Genomic DNA, 19,916 nt, shown 5'->3' with positions numbered 1-19,916 from the left:
TCATTTTTCCTCTCCCCTGCAGCGTCCGCACATTCATGCAGACAGTGAAATCACTCATGGTAGATTAATCAATACCGTTTCACTGTGCGCTGGATGGAACTGAAAACATAATGCACTGCTGTAGTCCTAACCGACAGGAAATAAGCTGTCAGGGCAGATCACGTTGTCCCGGCTCCACTCCCCGGGCTGCACTGCGCTTTATCATTGGGCCTACGTATCGTCGCTTGTGCTAGCTACATTTCTTTTGGGTTGTCTGCCTCAGTTAACATCAAGCTGACGCCCTGATAATGAAATCCAGGAAGGGGACGTCTCGCGAGCACGTGCTACAGCTGGTGCAGACTGCATTCGAGCAGGGCTGCACCAAGTGTCCCTCCGCATACCCAAGGAGAGAGTGTTCCATTCTGTGAGCCAGGCTAATCATATCTGTAACTCGGCCTTGGCCTTGCATGTGGAAAAAATGCAGCTAAATGCCCCTCAAACCTTCATCCCCACTGCCAGCGGGGCAGGCCTGGTCATATGCTCAGGGCAATAGTTCACCCGCCTGGCACTAGAGCTCCAACTGGGGCAAATGTGATGGCATACTAACCACAAACACAGATAACACAGTCTTAAGACAACACACTGGAAGACTAGAGCTACTGACTTTTTCAATATGGAACCTCTATGTTATTATGGTGAGTTTTATACAAATGACTAGTTATATATTATAAATTAAAGTTTTATAAAACAACATTTAATTATCTGGAATTACAATAAAGAAAAACCAGAAAAATTACTTGCTATTTTTGTTGTAAAAGTATTAGATATATCACTACTATTGAAATGTAATGAATAGTATAAAAATGTAGAATATTTTCAAAAAATAATGTACAATGGAATTTTTATAAATACCATATAGGCAATACATGCTGTATTGAGTTCCAATTAATAATGTATCTTAAAATAGGTCATTCGATGTGTATGTGTGTGTGTGTGCGCACAGTGTGATTATCCACACATGCTTAAAGACATCACAGGCAATGCAGTAGGCATCCCAACAGAGAATCTAACAATCATTAAAAGTGCGACGCAACGAGCTCAGCAGCATAAAACACGTGTGAGTCTGGACGGTGCTGCACAGCGAGTTGCATGGGCCATTCAGAGTGACGTGAGCCGTCGGCTCGGACATTTTGACATTCTGTGACATCTCCTCTCAGCTTCACAGCAGCTCCGCCGGAGCCTTCGCTGAAAGCTTGAGGACGATTTCTAGTCTGCCTGTCTCAGCGGTTCCCAGTGAGCAGCAAGGACAAGCTTCAGGGAATCCACGTTTCAGACCAATGTGCATGAAGTTTTGTCTTTTATTTCATTCCGTTTCGGGTCTGCCTTATAGCGCGATTTGTTCAGCTGTAGATGAAACTGCATGCGCCCAGACGTCTGCGTCCGGGCTCCGGCTGGCTCGGCGCAGCGGCTTCCGAGCCTGGCCCACAGTAAGCATCATTTTGACCCAGCGTTCCAGATGGTCCAGCGCCAGTACCGTTGAAGCTATTGGACTATTTATGCAATTATCAAATTGTTTTGGACCTGAGGAGTCAGAAGTAGTACATTTAACATATCCGAACTTTTCAAGTATTTCCTAGTCATAGCTCTGAGTGGATAGACTGTCGGAACAGGTCAGCTTGTCCTGAGCCATATAATCTGCGCAGGACGTGAGTAAGTGGAGTGGGAAATGTCGTCACCAGTTTGTTTTAACAGTCGTCACTGCTCGAAGCAGCAGGTCCTGATGGATTCACAGCTGTAGTCGGACAAGTACACCAACTGCTCCGGCTCTGCTCTCTAAATGTTACAAAACAAAAATGTACCAGTGCTAACATCTCCTAGGCATAGAAATCAGGGTTTGGCATGCATTTGATGGGAACGCACCAAGTGACATGTTTATTTTAGCCAAATTTTAAAATAAAATAACAGGGAGGGACCGTGGGGGTTGATGCACTTAGCTACACTTTCAGTGGGGCTCTAAATCCGTCTGAAATGTTCTGGTGAGTAAGAGGAGAGATATTTTAACGTCTCCCTCCACACGTATAAAGGAACTGCTCTAAGCACATATGATTCTCACATCCTGGCCTGCTGGCAGCCGAAGCAGGAAGCAGACTGACCAAGACTCACAGCTGAACAAAGAGGCATTTCTTAAACGCCCTCCCATCAGCCAGGCCAGTATGTGCACTGTGACCCAATGCAGCATGATGCATACAGAGCTGGGACCTTGTCACTGAGGTGTCGCCTTGATGACGGTGACTTTGGCCAAAAAACCAAAACAAACCAACAACAACAAAAAAAAAAAAGAGAAATTTCTGCTGTGCACGATAAGGGACTTTGTACCTATTTTGAACTTCAACTACAGGTTAAACCTCCGTGCTTTCTGTGTCTGTTAATATGTTATTGAAATATTATGAAATCAAAAAGGCATCGAAACTGCTTTGTCTGTGCTTTCATATAGTCATCACCATCAGTCATGTGGGCCCGTGTCATAATGTCAATGCTGAGTCATGCTGTCTGAGACTGCAAAGGTGTGGCCCTCTCTGAAAATGTTCCAGTGCTCCAAAAACCCAAACTTCCCCTCTTCTGCAGTGTCACCAGGCTCTGCTCCCTACCTATAGCTGCTGAGAAACCTGGCCTTTTTTCCGATCCGCACCTACTTTTCAAACAGCAAGTGCTAGCTCTTTAAATCATTGTTAAGTGTCATCTCGCACGCACTCGCCTCTGCTGAGTCATTGGGTTCAGGCTGGTTTTGTAACCTCCGCCCAGCGGGAGCTCTCATTGGCCCTAGCCTTCACGCAGCAGTGTGTGTGATTGGCTGCCAGAACCACTAATCAGTTCTGTTCTGCAGAATAAGGCAGCTTTTAAAGAAACAGAACGCTAACGCTGCCTTTGCTGGATGCTCCTGTCTGCCAAGTAAACAGGGTGCGGCGAGAGCAGCCAGAGCAGGGCCAGTTTCTTTCCACGAAAAGAGGAAAGAAAAAGGGCTGAGGGATGAAGAGATGTGAGATGAGAAAACACAAACAGTCAAAGTTTTACACCCCCTGTTCCATGAACATTATGTTCAGCTTAACCCCTGAAAATAAAACATATTTATATTGTGATGTGTGATGACAGCTTGCTTGAAAAATGATACGAAAAGAACTGACTGAACTCTGGCTGAACTAGTCATCAGGCATTATGTGACCATTTTAAAGTAAAGACGTTGCATTTAAGTTAGTGAATCGTATTGCGGATTACAAATATAAATAATTACATTCACAACTTTTATATATAAAGTGTAAAAACAAACAAGCAAATAAACTAAAAAAGTCTCTCCAGCAGATACCACACGAAAATGACTGATTAGAGAGCTTTACAAAGACTTGGCTGACCAGCACAAAAGACCAGGGAGAAGACAAATCCCCTTGCTCTGCAAAGTCGTTGACATGAAGTGCCCCCCCAGCAGAGGTGCCTCTCTGCACTCGTGCAGGACGGCACTTGCCTAGAGTGGAGTGATAGATTCCTGGAATCCATTTAAGAGCCAGATTAATGTGTCCTCAGCTCTGTGTGTAAGAGCTGCTAAATATCTACATCTGCATTCAGTGTTCAAAATGGCAGACGAATTAAAAACTGAAATCAAACCTGATATGAATTGTGTTCAGTTTATTGGTTAGTCTATGCAGCATTAACTTAATCAGACTCCTCTCCCACACTAAGGCACGATAAAACACATGTTTAGTCTCTCTTTAGTAACTAGTTGAAGTAACTAGTAACTAGTTAGTAACTAGTAACTAGTTGAGGTCTCACAGGTGATGGATGGACTGAGGCCTTAAAAATTGTTATAGTACTTTTTTTCAGAAAATGGTTTCCTTATTAAAACATTATGATTTTAGGTAGGTAATAGAAATTAGATAAGTTCATATGTTGTAATATTTTTTAATTGAATTCTTGACAGTGAAGGAAAAAAATATTTATTTGTTTTGTTTGTGAGCTGTGTCTCTTTTTTGTTATGTATTGCAAATATTATTGTAGATGTATTGAAAAGTACATCAGTGAGCAAAGCAAAATTGGCATCACACTGCATGTAGGACTGCTTTCTTTAAAAATGTGTTAAGTCATTTTCATCAAACAAACAAAACAATTAATTCCCTGCCCTCTCCCAAACTGTTTGTTTATGCCACTCTTTCAAAGACCTTCATTTTGTAGATTATACCCATCTCTGTAGCTGTCAAATATTTGGAACATGTGACTGAATCTCACACCCCATAGCAGGTAGAGTCAGGAGCCTACCCAAAATGTGGGCGTTGGCACAACAGCTACACCTCCATCATTCCACTTTTTTTTCTTCCCCAGTCCGAGTTCAGGCATAAACCTAAGCCAGAGTCCTCTCGGCTGGGCCTGGGCCTCCGCTGTGACTCTAGAATTATAGCCTCCTGTGTTCAATTATGAACCCTCAGAGCGGCAAATATTTCGCATTCCTGAAGCAACGGCGGAGCAGCATTACGGAACGCGCACCGAATAAGTGCATTGCCTTCCTACCCGACCGTGAAGGGCGGCGGGTTCGCGTGGAAGCACCGGTTAACATGTAGGCCATTCCCAGACTGCAGGCTACAGCAAGGATGGGCGCTGCTACACATATCTGCACTGGAACGCGAGATGCAGCAGAATGTAATGTAACTCTGGCCTATCTTCAAGAAGCAAACATTAGTCCCTACGGTCGCGCTCTGACACGCACACACGATCGACCACCCACTCGCTCCAAAGTCTGCCGTTATGTTGCAATTGCGCAGCCAGTGGCGAGGTTTATGGCTAAAACTCTGTTGGTTTTCACTTCCTGACTTATGCATCCTTAAAATACGTTATGAATCGTAAGCGCTTTTTCGTCGTGCTGACACATTTTTTGTTACGTAGCGTGGCCAGTTTTGGGGTTGCTAGTTGTCTCAATATAACTGGAGTAAGTGGAGGGGATGAACCAGTGTGTTGAGCGCACCTGTCTTAACAGTCTGAGACGCTCGGGTGCTTATGGCACGCAGCAGTCTCTTCTCAATAACCCAGCAATGGCACACACACACACACACACACGTGTGTGTGTGTGTGTGTGTGTGTGTGTGAGAGAGAGAGAGAGAGAGAGAGAGAGAGACAGAGAGAGACAGAGAGAGAGCCTATATTAGATTAGTTCATATGGCTTCCTATGGTGAGGTCTCTCTATAACGCCAACATAAGTTTATTCCAGCATAAGAATAAACCTGTATTTTAAATCTAAGATAAAAGCTTGTATCTTCATAGCACTGGATTTCTTTCAAAAATATACATTCGTATAATTCCAGCTCGTTACCAAATAAGGTTTCTGTCCACAAATAGCAGTTTATATTTACATTTTACCACAACTGTCAATTATCCATTTAGTGACGAAACATGGTACTCTTCTCTAGCATTTTACTAGATTTATTTATTATTTATTTGTTTCCATAGTATTGTTCTGTTGCTCCGACTATTTCATAAGTTACGCGTGTTCCATTTATGTAAAAACAAAAACTAATATAACAAAAAGTTTATCCGAACCAGTTTACACTATTACCTTGCTACTTTGCGAGGTGGTCTGTACTTTACTCCATAGATTAAGTGCGTAATGCCTTGTCGGAGAGCGTTAACCTAATTGGACAATATGTTTTCTATCCGTCTGCCTCAGAGCGCTGCATTGGTGCGCAGACCTGACATTCAACATCAATACGAGGTGGGCGTCATAACTGCTCTTTGACGTGAGTGTTTGATTGGTCAGCTGTTGCGTTTGGCGTCATTGCGCTGCCAGCTGATCGGGAGGAGAAGCCGGTATGAGGGGAGTTGAAGCGGAGACTCGGGAGGCGATGTTATTCGGGCAGGACTGACAAATTGAAGGCGATAGGCTAATGGGATCATTTCATAGTTAATCGATTTAATTACAAGGTAGTGTTGGGACTATCGCTGTCACTGCATTTTAGATAAATTTGAATTCCATATAATTTTGTTTTAATCGTAGCTATTTGAACTGTCACCGTTGACTTAGGGTTAAGGTGTGGCTTTCTGCAAAAGACGATTTTTATCTGAACTGTAGTTATATTCGGAATAGTTTTTATGAAAGGTTCATTTTGGGTTTTGAGGATGTGAGACGCTTGTTATGGGTAGATTCGGAAGAGCTATTTTTAAAATGCAATCGATTACACAATGTAATCAGTGTTAAAATGTTGCTGAGCAATATAGGATAAGGTTGTAACGTTTTCGGAAGTATGTGAAATCGTTCTGTTCTTTCGGAAATGCGACTTAAAAGTCGGAACAGTTCAGAGTTGAACGACACAGGGCGTGAGCTTGTAGTCGAGTTGCCTAGTCATTTCGGATGTGTGTGGGTGAAAATCTCGCTGCCTAAATTAAGGATACTAAAAGTCTATATTTAGGTGAAGTCTTGAAGTTGGACCTGCACCAATGTCAACGTGAGAATCAATCGCGAAGACCGATAAATCGTCAAATTCCGCTTGTGAAAGTAAGTAGCTGTCGGTCACTCCCCTATTCAGACTATGTTCGAGGGAACTTTACAGCCAGGAGTGTTGGCCGGAAAACTCGAATGTTATTGGTTCATCTTGAACGACGTGTTGTAGTTTTGAAAATACTTGCCAATAAGTTGCACTGCACCATTATCGATTTTGCGCTATTTATAAAGTACAGTAGACTGCTTTCGTAAATGCCAGACAGATATAAACACTTCCTATTCTGAAGAAAATGACGAAAAGAAAACCCACCGGGGTACAGCTATTCAGCCAAGCCCATGTCTTTTCCACCTGATACCGACTAGGGCAATCAAAATGTAACAGCAGTTCATTCCTGTTTCTTGTTTACTAATGGTTGCGTATGATCAGCCCTTTTGAGCTTTCAGTAGGTAAGGAACACAGGAATGAGAACCAGGCCTTGAAAGGTTATGACTGTTCCCGATGTTTGCAGTCGCAAAAAAAAGGGTGGGGGGAAGAATATTTTATATAGCTCGCACTGATTTAATGGTTTAGGATTTTTACTTGCAGTGTAAACTGATTCCTTTTATGGTACAGTGCGTGCGACATAATCAATTGCCTATGCATTCTCACTGATTCCTATAGGGCGTGTACACGGTATAATTTCACATGGCCCCACCCTGTACATTGCGATATGGACGAGCAAGGTTTTTCCTATTACATGTCTTGTCAACTTTTTCCGCGTCCGTTCGGTCTTACTTACTTTTTTTTCCTCCTACATAGTATCGGCTGTTTAGGAAATGCTCGTCGGTGTTTCCCTTTTCAACTGCGTACCGCTTGATGGATTTCTACTTGCGTCCGAATGACGTCCAACAAGCAAAGGTATGAAATGTGATTTGGTTAAAGTGCTTAAAAGTGGAAAAATAAACTCTACTAAGCTAAGTAGATAACACAGAATCGGTGTATAAATTATGTATTGATGCTTCAGAAATGACAAGATTTAAAATGGTATTTTTAAAATCGAAATATATCCGTATAAAAAAGAGAACCTTCTCTTGTACACCAAAATATTTGAAGATCCAGCTATGTAGTGGACGCAGTAGTGACATTAAATCACGTAGTATTGAATTATGAACTTCGGTTCAGCCATCTTTACGATAAACAAATCACTAGTGCCGGTTTCCATGGGGGGTTTTGCTTATGCTTGAGCTATGCAGGCTAAGTGATGGTGTTTACAAGGCCTCCCGACACGATCTTATGCAACTGTTCTTTAAGTATTTCGACACTCAAAAACGTTGCTTAAAAATATGGCTGCCAGAGCTCGGACGTGGAGAGTCCTCTGATTTTAGGAATTACGCCGGTGAACAAACACAATGAGCCTGAATTCCTATGTATAGCCAAAGTACTCCAGTGACAAGTGTCTCTCTGAGTCGAGCACTCGTGGTTAATTTCAAATACAGGCCTTCTAAAATGACCTCTGCGCCTCCAAGCATCAGCCGACCGGTGTCTCATCCATCCTTGTGACCTGGACGCATTACTCTTATTACGAGGAATTGAAGTGCTGGAGCAGAGGAACCTGGGGAAGAATAAGACACAGTCTGACTTCAACTTAAACGTTTCCGAGTTGCTATTATGGAGAGTTGACCAACACAGGTGATGGACCTTAAAATCCTCTTTGCGAGATGAGAAAAACCCATGCGACTGAGCTGGTTTGCTAATTACTCTTATTTAGGATGATATAGTCTCCTTTGAAGTTGTGCAAATTGGAATTTTTTCACATAATAAAATAACCGATGAGATGCTGGTATTGAGAAATATCAGGGGAGTGTTATGTTTGTTTATTGCTTTATTACTGAGCAAATGAGAAGTGGGCCCTTTCTCAGGCTTGAAAAAAATGACACATAAAACATCTTTTATGTGCGCAACGTATAATAAGAATGTTCTTGAGTTGGGGAACCTTCTACTAAAATTCATTAGAGAAGTGGAGAAAGCAGGCAGAGCACAGAGCATTTTAACGGAGCACATCTGTTCAGCAGCCTCTGGTAGTCACAGGAGAGTGGTCATCTCCCATCTATGCTAACTGGACTGATTCATTAAACGTCTGTGTGTGAGCCTTACATTGTTTGCCATATACTGAAGCAAACTGGAGAGGAATTTCTTCCCGGATTTCCAAGATGGTGGCAGGCTTCAAAAAAATTCCTCTCTAAGGAGGCTGAAGTACTTTTTTTTTTCTTTTCTTTTCTTCATCTTCTGTGTTCAATAAATGTTTGCAGGGTGATCCTATTGTCTGGCCATGCAGTTAAGTTCACCAGATACTCTTAGTTTGAAATCCCAGCATGCCTAGAAAGCTTGATGCAGACATCTAGCTGCGATGTCTCTGTGCCTTTTTATCCTGGTCCCCAGACAGCCTGTCGGCTGAATGGAGAAATCAGTGAAGAGACGTTATGTCTGTTATTCAAGGTCCACACTCGACCAGTGCTTGCTCTCCTCCGTCTGGTTTTTACCGGAGGTGAGTTTCCTTCAGCACAGAGACCTGCTCTGTGAGCACTCCAGACATTTTCAACGTTTGTTTCCAACAGCGCTATTGATCCCCCTCCAAAACGAAATGTGCAGGTCCTGTCATGCTCGCATGAGCAGAGCCACGGAGCATCTGGAAACCTTGCCCAGGACACGACGGCACGGCTTTCGGCGCGAACGCTGGGAATGAGCTTCTAATGGCGGCTAGCCTTGGTTGGCCTGTGAGGAGAAGAGCAAGTCTGCAGGGTTTTTCTGAGCGCACACCTGTGGAGTCCTCTCACCGTCTTGCTGTCAGGAATGAAAATTCTGCAAGGGTCTGAGAGTGGGTTTAGAGGGGTTCCTGCATGGGATTTCAGCACGGAATCCTTGCCTCCCTTCCGTTCCTGTATCCTGTGTGCTGTAACAGACTGTGAGTGGGCCTTGTGGGGGTGAGCCTTTATTTGTGATTTAAAAGGAAAAAAAATAATTTCCCTCCATGATTGGCTGATGTCTGTTCTGCCGGGTCCGTGTGGGAGGCCAGCCGCATGGTTGCTGGCCACTCTGCTGCATCCGGGATGGCGAAGCTTTCTGTCAGCGCAGCCGCGAGGTCCCGTGGGTCCGAGCGTGGACGCTCAGACAGCCTTGGCCTGTAAGTGAGCCCTGATCTCTTCAGAAGCCCAGATCCACAGCAGAGCTAGTTCTTAACCTCGGTCTACATTCTTCTGTTGCACTTCGACACGTTTGCAACATATGGTGAATATGAACAGGAAGTTGTCCAATTATCTCCAACAATGTAATTATCTGGTCTTGGAACTGACTACTGCCTAGCAGTTTGTGCTGGTGTCAGTTGCTTATGGACCTTCCAGCGTGAACATGCCCACAGCACTATCCCTCAGAAGCCGGTGTAGTCTCCTGTTTGATTAAATGGTCTCTAGGGTTTGTGTATTACACAGGTATTTAACTGACCCGCCTGAGGATCTTGTCCTGTGGTTCTTCAATATATATCAACATGGGACGTGACCTGTGCATATGCAGTTTGTGCAGAGAACTTGTCCACTTGGGCCAAAGCCCAGCTCTGTTCATTCCATGTGGAGGAAACCTCTTGACTTCTCAGCAGCGGTTCTCTATGGAACTCTCTCAGCTCCCTTCTGCCTCTCAGCAGGAGTACGGAGGGGAAAAAGGAGGGAGGGTGCACTGGCCTGACTCTGAGGCAGGGTGGAGTCAGCCCAGTGCAGAGTAGCTCAAAACGTGTGGAAGGCTTCTGCAGACTAAATGGAATTTGTACCATATGTACCAGGCATCTCTGGAATTTTTGGAAGAGTAACCTGACCAATGGAAAGATCCAAATTAAGAGGAATGGAAAGGTGGTGAGGGAGTGTTGGTTGGTTTGGTACTGGGGGAGGGGGATTATAGGAACAGCTCTGTGGTGTATAATTCCATGATTGGTTTCCAATGAAGAATTTAGCCTTTAGGGTAAAGAAGTTGAGTTGTGGATGTTTCATAAAAACACACGCACACACACATAAAACAAAGAAAAACAGTACCAGATGATATTGTGCAATGCCAATGTTGTTGCAGCAGTGGCCAATTTATTAATTTGATTAGTAGTAGTGTTCTGCTGCCGTGTGAATCACGGAATGAAGGGGAATCACTGCAGTCTAGACATTTGTACATTTGTTTTAACTGTTGCTGCATTGATATTTAGAGGCCTCCCTTCTCAGTTGTATTTCAGCCTCCGTCGCTATTCACAGCACGATCGGGTCAGTAAATCTTTCACTTCCTCTGCTTCTGTGGGAGCTCTTGCTTCTGTGCCTTGTACACACAGCTAACGATTCACCAGAGAGAAGGAGAAGAGGGCAAGAGCGAGGGGAACAGGGATCTAAAAAGGAATGGGATGGGGAGAAAGGAAAAGGCGTAATTCCCTCAATACAGAAATGAAGGTCATTAAACAGGCTTAGATAAATACTCTATACATTTAAACCACTGCAACACTCTTAGCTTGTGATGCCTCTACACTGGACTACAAACTAAAGAGGTAATGTCAGACTGTAAACGCATATGGGGTGACCCCTTGTTTTAATACCTAGTGCTTCCTCCTTCTCAAGGGACCATAAGTAACAGGACAGTTGGCAGCTTGGCTCATTTTCAGCCATTTTAAAAGCAAGAATCCACTGGCCAGTTTAACAATAGCAAACAACATGGCAGACCCATGTGTAATGCTAACACGCTAGGCTTTTAGTCACAATGCGCTAAAATCAAAGCTGACATGCAACAGCAGTTTCACTAATCTTTATTTCCTTTCAAAAAACAAAAAAATAAATAAATAAATAACACACACATACATATATAATCATCACAGCTCTGTTACTTCTGGACTGCGCTGTAGCTCTGCGCTCACAGCCAGCGCATTCCATGATTAAAGCAGAAGAAAGGCGTGAGGTCGCGTCCAAGCAAACGCACGCGCGCCGCCCCGAGCGTGGACAAGTCACCTAACGAATTAGTTAATATGTTAATAGTTAAAATTTTAACTGTTACTTATAAATGCTCGAGTAAATTTTTTTTTTGGGGGGGTTCTGAAGCAATTCCCACCTCCACCACCATTGCTAAGCTGCACTGTGATCGCACGTGTCTAAGTTTGTATAGCTGAGATTTTCTTCAGCCTGCAGCACGGTCGCTCGAGCGACTGCCCGTGCCTCGCGAGCCGGTGTAGCCGTTCTCGGTGCTCTGCTCCTCCGGCTGTGCCGCATCAGCGGTGCTGAACGCTAAACTGAAAGCCAATATTAAAGCTGACCAAAGCTTCTGCATTCCTTGGTGCTGATCTCTGCATTTCTACAGCACAAACTGAGGACGGCATGATTGCTCCGGAGCTGGCCCGTGCCCGAGTCTGCTTAGCGTTCGTTAGTGAACGGTACAGATGGGTAATGGCTTGGTACATTGTATTACACAATGCAGTTGTACTCTTATCCTTATAATTCTACACTAAATTGTCACAGTGACATTTAAAAAAAGCCTGGCAAGATTTGGATTTTCAAAGAGACAAATCGGTGTGTTGGCGTTATATAATCCAAGTAAGCAAGTACTAATTGATGTGTGTGAGGATAACATTGCACATAGCTGCCTTTATGAGACTAGATACTGTCCTTGTTATTGTATCTTGACTGTTGCACTCCTTTAAAGGGTGGGCTTCCTCACAGTGTATGCAGGGTTACCTGGTTACTGTATTTTCTAGCTCACATTTTGTTACGCTTTGTGTGTGTTCACCTGTGCATGTTTTTAACACCGTTGTCCAAGACTCCCAAATTTGAGATGGCATTGATCTCTGCTCAGGTTGTTTGCAATTTTTCCCTGTAAGCAGAGGCTCTCTCAGGATCAGCAGTAGGTAAGGAACATCTCCCCTTAGTGCATATAAGAAATAATGAGATTGGCGTCAGTTACAGAGGTTATTGATCTTAAAATGTTTAGATTCTTGCCAGCTTGTCCTACATTGTGTGTGCATGGGCTGAAATTTGCATGTTGGTCTGCTAGGAACCTATGAGAGAAATCTGTTATAATCTGTTATTCAGAGACTATTTAGGTGAGGAGCTTCTTATCCATACACAATTACAGACTGAAGCTCAAGAGCCATGGTAGCAAAGCTGTGGCACAGAACTGAGGTTTCTCATTAAGAGCACTGACCAGTGTGGTCTTGCTCCTGACCAGTCTCCCCTTTTCAGTGAATGACCTGAAAATGCTACTGCCGGATGAGAAGGAAAACCAGAGTTTTGTGTATTTATTTCATTTTTGGAGGATACTTAGGGGTTTATAAAAGGCTTTAGGTTTGTTGGGTACAAAGGGGGTATTCAGTAAATGGCCAATAAACTCGACAATGCCATATAGCAGGTTTCTACCTGAGTGTTTCATGCTATAATATTCAGAGATGAGTAATTTAGATCCTTATCACCCTCTCACAAATAACAAATATACACAGGTAAAAACCTTTTTAAAATGGTTTATGATAAAAACGAATCCAGACAATTATTCCAAAGCTTTTGGAGTTTTTTTTTTTTTTTTTTTTAATCATCATACTGATGGTGTGTAGTGATCATATTGTAGTGATGCATGTTCTACTGTGAACGGACTAACGTCGAGACAACCATCCCTCCAGTAGCTTCAGAGAATGCCACATAAATTTGTCTTCCTTATCTGCTTAAGTAATGACCTGATTTTAGTACCATGGGATCTGAACCCTTTCCTTGGTGAGGCTGAGGGGAGCATTCAGGGATGAGGGTTTATACTGTTGGCTTAATGAAGGGTTTATGAGGGTTTATACTGTAGGCTTAATGAAGGGTTTATGCTTTTTGCTTAATAAAGCAACTGGTCCCTTGTTTGCTTCCTTCGTGTAGGTTAGTTTTTATTTTAAGCCTGTACGTGTGTGCATGTGTGTGTCATTCCTCTCATGCCTTTTATATAAATTTGCGACGTCTGTGGACATACCTGGGTCTGAGGAGATCTCTGCAGTGGTTGATAGACGACACCCCCCCCCCCCCCCCAGCTCCAATATTAGCGTGAGATCAGACGAATTCCTGAAATGGCTTTGCTACTTCCGTCCCAACTCAGTCATTTCCATTGTATAAGCCGGATGGAATTTCCTCTTTTCTGTCAAACTGTTTTGTTTGCTTGCTTGTCTGTTTAGCAAGCAGCAGAAGGAATGCGTGTAGCATTGGGGGCAAAGTTCACTCCCGGAGAGTAGGGCTACAGAGAGGCGAGTGTGAGGGGCTGGCACGTCAAAACGACAGCCTGCACAATAAAAGTCTTTATTCACGCACGCATGCACACACGTATACCCCAGTTTGGGGAAGCCATGACTGGCGGGGGGGGGGGCTCCAGTGAGCGCCTGTGTTGCGACAGGGCTCTTGGCTTTTTCTCCTCCAACTTCCTCTCGTCTTTCGGTTTTCCTGGCCTTCATTGTGCAGTGTAGATGGCATTTCAGCTTATTGTGCCTCTGTAGCTAAAACCTGGGATTGGGAGATCCTGAGGGGACTAGATCTGGCGACTCTTATGTGTAAAGGCCCTTTTAGTCTTACTTCTGCTCACAGGAGAGCATGCTCCAGATCTTATTAGTAGAATCCCAGCAGCTGTGGAAGCCTGAGGAGGAGGCATTCGGTGCTGCCAGCCCAGGTTCTTCTTTCTAATGATTGCGGCATACGCGACCAGTCGGGTTTGCTCTATGAAATTCCATAGTACAGAATCCGGAGAACGTAGCAGCTGGATTTGGTGAGGAGATGGTGGCAGGAGTTTGGAGGACCAGTGTGGCCATACAGGGGCTGTACAGACAGCTGTTAGTCCATGTCCCGCCCCGCAGCTGAATGGAAGCTCACAGCACAGATCATTAGGCTGGCGGGATGAGGTAGGGGTATGTGTATGTGTGTGCGCGCGCGCGCGTGGGCATGCCGGATGAGCACACTGTTCGTCTTCTTGTTTACCTACCCTCAGCGTACACAATCCCATTCACCAACACACCATTTGAGCTTAAGCCTCTCTCATCCTATGCAGCTTCTTTTTTAAGTTCTCATCCTTCTGCATAACGGTCCGCTTCCTGTTTCCCTGTAGCTCCCCTCCTCTCTGTGAATGCCCTGAGTGTGCTATGGCACTTCCTGCCCTCTCCCCCTCGTCTCTCCACGTTGTGCCATGACTCAGAAGCAGCTGGAGTCGCTTTGCGTCCGAGTTCAACCGGCTCGGCTCGGTGAAAACGATGCGCGTGTGACTCTCTGTGCAATTAAGGCAGGGGCTGGGCTGTAAGTGGACCCACCACTTCATGCATATGTATGAGTCTTGAATAATGCATGACCTCGGTGCTGCTTGACACAGCGGCACGTGTGCGATAGGACAGACTGAGGGAGAGGGTCAAGCTTTATCTCTTGGCCGGATGTTGAAAGATCAATACCATGTGGAGTCTTCTGTGCGTCCTTGTGACTCCTTGCAAGCTCTGTGAGGCTAGAGATTTGGTACAGAGTTGCCTTTGGCTAAGGAAAGCATTTTGTTTACTGAGAACAATTTGGATATAATGCTTTGTATGTATAATCTGGTGGTGGTTGAGCTCTCACTTCTGAATTTAAAGAAGTTCTTCTGCCAGTGCCTCTGTCTCGTGTGCTGCATGGAGTGGGCTTTTCAGAACTAAATGGGAGGCTCTCTTGCTTGGTGGTCTGTGCTGCATTCTGGAGAGAACCTCACATTTTTCAGAGTACCAAAAGAGGAAGCACAGTTCCAGCTTTTCAACCACTGGGTGTGTCCTCTCTCGCGCTCTCTCTCCCCCCCCCCCTCGCTTCCCCCATTCCTAACGAGCCAAATATGGCTGGAACGTACCATCTCCACCTGTGCCCTTCACTAAGGGGGGGAGTTCAGGGTTTCGCCTCTGCCAACACGTCCACTCTTGACAATCGTTATGTTGTTGGGTCAGCTGAGACCTCCTGTTTAGATAACAACAGCAAGGGCAGACCTGGAATTTAATTAGAAAATCCCTCCAACTATCTGTGCCCTCTCCCCCCACAAGCCTGTCGAAGGGAATGATCTCCGCATCGATCTGTAGCTCATTCTGATAGCAGTTTATGTGGGGCATCCATCACTATGGCAGGACGGTGTGTAGAGGCTGTTAACAATCGATAGACACGGGAAAGAAACATGGCCAACTTGGAGCAGGCATGTAGTGGGCGTGTAGCGGGCCTACAGTGGCGATGTTTGTTTGTTTGTTTGTTTGTTTTTCTTAGGCGCTTGTGCATAGGTTTTGATCCTTGGGAGTCAACACACCATTCTCCTCCACTGCACCCTTACCTGAGGCACCTCTGCATTAGTCTCCCCTCGTGTGTGTGCTGTCAGGGCTTTATAGAGACATGGGCGAATTGTAGCACTCCTGGAAGACATCCCAGCACACCTGGTGTCAGTCAGGCCACAGCTGCCTAATGACCCCAGGAGGGTGAAGTGCAGGAAGTGTGTTTGCTTTCCTTTAGACAGTCTGGCTGGTGATTAATGGCTTCTTTTGGTAACTGGTTACCTGGCCTGAGACGGATGAGCTGGTGCACAAACAGAGAGGGCCGTGTGTGTGCGTGTGTTGTCAAGAGTTATGAGGGTACACACTCCGTCCCCTCTAGTCAGCAGAACAGCTCGGCCGTAATTTTTCTGGGAAACATCCACTGCCGTGTAGTAAATCGCTCTCCGTGAACACAGTGTTCCACACGATGGGGTTTTGAGCTGTCAATGAGTCACAGTGCAAGACAGACAGGAGGCGTGGCCTATGATTAAACACAATCCTTTTGTCTCCAGGGCAGACCACTTGTGAACAAAGCCTTTAGCTCTGACAGCAGGGGGTTACCTTATTATCACTGGTGCCCAGACTTGGTCAGGAGCTGGCCTGCACTTAGTGAGACCTTGTATTTTCACGTTATTAACCAAAGTGTGTCCTGTGCTGGTAACCCGTGTGTGCTTTCTCTCGCGCGCTGAGTCTCGCACTCTCCCCCACCAACTATCCCCCTCTCTCTGCCAGCATTGCTCTGCATGCAGAGCGATCTCGTCTGCGCTTTCAAACTGTGACTGAACTGCCGAGGTGTCTGAGTTGCTTAAGAGCCATTGGAGGGGTTGGCGGCCGTGTGAGATTTCCGGTGCCTGACAGCCTGCTTGCTTTCTCACCTCCGCGAGTTAAACGGACATGGCCAGATTAGAAAGGTCTTGCTGTTTCCGTGTCATGGTATGTGTGTGCGTGTGTTTGGGAGGATGTGTGTTGTGTGGATGAGCATGTAGAATGATTGTGTGGGTGTGATGTGGAAAATATATGTTTGTGAGTGGTTGGGGCAGGGGTGTGCGTGTGTGTGTGTGTGGGGGGGATCAGCATATAGAGTGTTTGAGAGGTGTAGTAAATGTGTGTGGGTGTCAGGCCCTTGCAGACTGCCTCTGCCTACAGGGCTGCAGGGCTCATTGCTCTGCTGAGGCCACAGTCGAACTTTTACCACTCTCCTGCTTGTACTGCTGGAAGAGTGCAGTGCAACAAAGGCACACGGGGCGTGTGTGTGTGTGTGTGTGTGTGTGTGTGTGTGTGTTCGTTCTCTGGCCTATTTGAGGTTTCTGTCACAAGGATGCAACTAGTGCTGTGTTCAAAATATGGATGCAGAACTATACCTTTTTGATACACAAGCCCTTATAGTGTTTATAAATCTACTTGGGACACAGAGATGCCTGTACAAGAGCTCTTTTGTCTTGGTGATGAAGAGCATTTAAATTGCTAGAAAGTTCATGAAAGTGATGGCTAAAATTAAAACATGACATTTAATACATAATATTCTAAATGTGTAACTTCAACTGTTCATGCCTGAAGGGGTCTGGTCAACTAGTCTTCGGTCTTTATTAGCAACGCTGGCGTTTTAGTGTTAAGCGCCAGTCCAGCTCTTACAGAGGCAACTGTACTTGTGCTCACCCTTTCAGCACAAGTACTGGGAGGAAGTGGAATTGGACCTGCTTCTCAGACTAGAACTTGGGCTACCCCAGTGCTAATATATTTCTCTCTCTCTCTCTTTCTTTTTCTCTTTTTCTGCAGGTTAATACCCGTCTGACCCCCTTCGCTCCACCGGCAGAGGCTGCAGAGTGCGCCCAGTAGCCCACTGGCTGACCCGCAGCAGTTCTTCACTGGCAAGCTTTATGTCCTAGTGCATCAGCTAAAGCTGCCAGCTGAAGAACTGTTGTGGCTGGCTCTTTCCTGGGTGCCCTACCCCAGCTCAGGCGCCAAGGAGAAGATTCAGACGGGTGGTGGCACGAGACTCGTGCTACGCCTGTCCCAGCCAATCTCAGGTCAGACAGGTCCGGTCTATTCACTTTTATTCAGATTTATTCAAATGCTCTGCCCCTCCCCCCCCCACCCCCCCACCCCTTCCCCTGGAAGGCTCGTGCATGTGAGATGTCCGAGCCTAGCTGCACATTCTCTTCAGGCATAAACAAAGGCTCCTGGCAGGACTTGTGCTGACTCAGCAACATTCCTGGCCCGGTGAGGTCCTCCTGCCCTTATTTGGGTGTGGAGTTGGTGTGGCGCTGCTCTCTCCCCTCCCCCATCCAGCCACAACCCCACCAGTACAGCGCTCGCTGGGCAGAGGGGAGGGGCCACAGCCCGGCATCTGGGACGGGCCGGCAGAGAACCAGAAATGAGCTGTGTGGAGGGCTCGGGGAGAGGAACTATTAATTCCTCCAGTTCCCTGCGTCCTCTGGAGAGGCCCAGACTGTTGCATGTGTTTTTTGTTTATGAATAAGTCATCGGGTTCTTCCAGAGAATGCGGGCTGGACTTGAGTCTGCGTCTCCTCGGCGCTCCCCCAGGCCATGCTGCGAGATGAGATGGCAGATTTGTTTTATTTGTTCAGCTTACGCATACTGTGCATGAGTCTGACCACCATCACATTTTGGTGTGTGTGTGTGTGTGTGTGTGTGTGTGTGTGTGTGTGTGTGTGTGTGTGTATATATATATTCATTCTCTCTCTCACTCACTCAATCTCTCACACACACACTCACTCACTCACTCACATCCTCAGCAAGCAATAAATCTCACTTCAAGGGCGGCAGCGGTGCCAAAAACGGGATATGTAAATGTGTCGCGCTTAAACCTCCCAGCCAGATGAAAACTAATGCAGAACCAGATGCAGGAAGTGCATGGAACCCGAGGCCCGAAAAGCACCAGTGCCCCCTCCACCCAGCGTCTGGGCCCTGTCTCTGGGCCAGCATGGAGACGGCGCCGCTGGTTGTTAACCTTGTATATGCACTTAAACATGTCCGAACCTCGAATGGCAGGTACAAGGATGTGATGCAACTTAATGTAACGAGCCTCCTGTTTTTGTCTGGCTGGAGTTTCATGGTGGCTTCAGGCACAGAAACGGCCTGCCTGCTCGGCTCTCAGCAGGCCCCCTGTGAAACAAAAGACAAAGGGAGAGGGTAGCCTGTGCCTCTTAAAGACGGGGCATGCAAACTGCAAGCCCATAAGAAGCTCTGCTGGGACGTGAGGCCGAGCCCTAGTTCCCATGGCAACCTGCGTTAACATAGAATGCCGTTTTACACCTTTCTAAGAGGCATTAAAAATAATTTACATTTCATAAGTCGCTATAAGTATGCTCCACATTCTAATTTGTCGTCATAATGTCGTTTGTGTGGAGTCTGCTTGGATAAGGACCACTTGTTTTGCGTAATCCATGTTGCATAATCCATCTTGTCGAGGTGTCACTGGCTCTTCAAGCTTCAGCGGCCATGTGGACTGGACAACTGTGAGGCATCTGGACTCGAGGGTACTTGGAGATACCCCATGCATTTATGATGAATTAGTCTAGAATTAGTTTTGTTTTATTCATGGTTATAATGTTAGTAATTATAGCTCTTATGGACTTGAATACTCTGAGTCAAATGCCAGCATAATGAACAAATATTTTGAGAATTTGACTTGGTCAGGCCAGTCCCAGAAGCAACCCTTTCTGACACGCCCAGGTGAGAATCACTGTGTTGGAGTGTGTACATGGAGTGTGGGTTATGTCCGTGAGGTCGGAAGTTGTAATGCTGACAGAGATATTTACACAATTTACTCCAGATATTTGTGTGCTTTTGACTTATTTTTTTGTCTATGTACAAAATATGATTTGATGTTCATTTAAGTGTATATTAATAAATATTAATTAATAATAAAATTACTGAGAGGGTGTGGTTTTTTTTTAAATTGTAAATGTATTAGCATTTCGATTGTAATGACTCTGTAATTAGTCATTCATATTTTTTCATTCACAGGTCAAAACATTTTTTTAATTATGAAAAATACAACCTGAATGATACCAAAAAAGTCCATGAGGCAGCAGTAGAGTAGACTTCTAAAGCTCTGGGTTGAACTAAAGGTTAACCAAAGGTTAAAAGCACTTCATGTTGTCACAAGGAAGGGCAATATAACTCCTAATGGCAAGGGTCAG

At 45.3% G+C, this 19,916-nt stretch overlaps 2 long non-coding RNA genes across 5 annotated transcripts; one reads left to right on the top strand and one right to left on the bottom strand.

Moving 5' to 3' along the window:
* Window positions 1-5,808: 5,808 nt before the first annotated feature.
* Window positions 5,809-19,643, top strand: LOC113569764 (uncharacterized). 3 transcript variants are annotated; one of them, XR_003409829.3, is made up of 3 exons: window positions 5,809-6,508; window positions 7,254-7,352; window positions 17,527-19,643. It is a non-coding gene; the product is annotated as an uncharacterized LOC113569764 (long non-coding RNA). The 3 variants fall into 3 exon arrangements; XR_003409830.3 differs by lacking the exon at window positions 17,527-19,643 and adding an exon at window positions 7,931-8,287; XR_014117843.1 differs by lacking the exon at window positions 17,527-19,643 and having other exon boundaries at window positions 7,254-8,287.
* On the bottom strand, window positions 10,518-13,742 carry LOC113569765 (uncharacterized). 2 transcript variants are annotated; one of them, XR_004776911.2, is made up of 3 exons: window positions 13,440-13,742; window positions 12,228-12,361; window positions 10,518-10,845 (listed from the first exon to the last, which is right to left on the bottom strand). It is a non-coding gene; the product is annotated as an uncharacterized LOC113569765 (long non-coding RNA). The 2 variants fall into 2 exon arrangements; XR_014117844.1 differs by lacking the exon at window positions 13,440-13,742 and having other exon boundaries at window positions 12,228-12,562.
* Window positions 19,644-19,916: the final 273 nt, after the last annotated feature.

The sequence above is a fragment of the Electrophorus electricus genome, chromosome 17 (assembly GCF_041902795.1).
Source record: "Electrophorus electricus isolate QZ-2024a chromosome 17, ASM4190279v1, whole genome shotgun sequence".
Taxonomy (NCBI): Eukaryota; Metazoa; Chordata; class Actinopteri; order Gymnotiformes; family Gymnotidae; genus Electrophorus; species Electrophorus electricus.
This window is presented reverse-complemented; position numbering and strand designations above follow the sequence as displayed.